The sequence below is a fragment of the Bos indicus genome, chromosome 10, assembly GCF_029378745.1.
Source record: "Bos indicus isolate NIAB-ARS_2022 breed Sahiwal x Tharparkar chromosome 10, NIAB-ARS_B.indTharparkar_mat_pri_1.0, whole genome shotgun sequence".
Lineage (NCBI taxonomy): Eukaryota > Metazoa > Chordata > Mammalia > Artiodactyla > Bovidae > Bos > Bos indicus.
In genome coordinates this window covers 80476114-80477988 of record NC_091769.1, presented here as the reverse complement: position 1 = coordinate 80477988, position 1875 = coordinate 80476114, and the positions used below count along the sequence as shown (strand labels likewise).

The window sequence follows — 1875 nt, the reverse complement described above, 5'->3', positions numbered from 1 at the left end:
TCAGTATTGTCATGTGACTGTAGCAGTCTTATATTTGAAACGCAAGGCGGAAGCATCTGTATTCCAGAAACACCTAAATACACAGGTCGGAAAAATGAAGTTTTCTTTAAACTGCCAGTTTCACTCTGAAGCCCATCCATCTCCTTCAGCATCCAAAGAGTAAGCACAGGCTCTGCTTCGATGTGTAATAAAGTGCGAACAGGCACCACTGACAGGACAGTCGCCTGTAAAACTAGACTTCTGACGCTGGGCTCAGCTTCTCACAGGTCATCATTTTCATCCGGGAAAGGAGCTGTCTGAGCAACCTCTAGATGCACTGCCAGGCTGGGTCCATGACCACCTCTGGCGGGTGAGAGCGGGCATGATGACAAACTCCGAGTTAGGGCCTCCACGGCTTTCTAGCAAGCCAGAGCGAGGGCTTTTCAAAGCTTTTCTGCCTACTTTTGGCAGAAATGACATAGTACTGAAGAGTCTCCTTTTGGTGGGAGACAACTGACTTTGCCTTAATCTTTCTGTCCTTAATATCTACTTTGTTGCTACACAATATGATGGGGGTTGTTCTCACACACTCGGACCAGATCTCTGTGCCTGTTAGGCGTGTTCTCGTAACTCCTGATGTCAAACGTTCTAATGAGACACTCATCTTGGTTATAGCCATCTCTTCGTCCACCAAATTTCTCCTGACCAGCTGCATCCCATACATTGAACTTAATAGGTAGGTCCTCTGTTAGTATGGAACACGGGGAATGGGACTCAACACTCCGGGTAGCTCCACACTTCTCAGATTCACCAGTCAGATGGTGTTTCACAGGTGTAGTTTTGCCAATGTCACCATCACCCACCAAAACAAGTTTGAACTGAACTTGGGGTTCTCTTTGGGCAGCCATTGTAATGTTACTTTCACATATCTATCTGACTGAATTGGCAGGCAGATTCTGTACCACTGAGCCACCAGGGAAGGCCATCAGTAACTACATATATTAAACATAAACAAGTTTATAATAGTAAGAATGATAAAGCATTGTGTTACAGTTTAAGTGGCTACATGTTTTCTTTCTTGATGTTTATAAAATACTGGAGCATCTTATTAATCTGATTGTATTTTAGATCCAATGAAATATGGACCACAAAACAGATTACCTGTCAACTCTCCCAAACCTTCTGGATTCTATTTTTGATGAGACAACAAAAGAAAGATTCATTGGAGATTGGTACCAGGGGTTCAAAGATTCACTGGGGTTGGTACCTTACTCTCCAGAAAGAGCAATATAGAGATGTCTCACAAAGGTTCATCCTAAACCTATTCTCTAATTTGGCAAGCTAAGAGATCACAGGCAATGTAAAACATCCATTCTTATCACTGACATTTGCTTTCTTATCACCTCTCTCTAGTATCTTCCACTTCTAATTATATATATATTTTTTTTTTCGGGGGAGGGGGATAAACAGTCTTTATTTCACCAGCAAATAAATTCAGGTCATCTCAGGTTTGGTAACCAAATGGATCATAAGAAAACATGTTTGCTCTCAGATTTTTTAAATTGTAAAATTAAAAAAAAAAAAAAAGGACTGTGGACATATATATACACATAGGCCTTAGAAATTTATATATAAGGATGAATGTGTAAATAGATATCTTTGTTGTTGTTTAGTCACTAAGTTGTGTCTGTTTGCGACCCCAAGGACTATAGCCTGCTAGACTCCTCTGTCTGTGGGATTTCCCAGGCAAGAATATTGGAGTAGGTTGCCATTTCCTTCTCCATCTAATTATATTTTTCTTAGCCATCTTCATGAGTCCTACTTTTCCAGCAGAAACTGCAGGAGAGATTTTGCAAACACTTAATACCTGGGAAGCTGGCTTCTGAAAGCAAGATC

The 1875-nt window shown here is 41.0% G+C and overlaps 1 pseudogene; it reads right to left on the bottom strand.

Moving 5' to 3' along the window:
- Positions 1-1372, bottom strand: LOC109565281 (GTP-binding nuclear protein Ran pseudogene; annotated as a pseudogene).
- Positions 1373-1875: the final 503 nt, after the last annotated feature.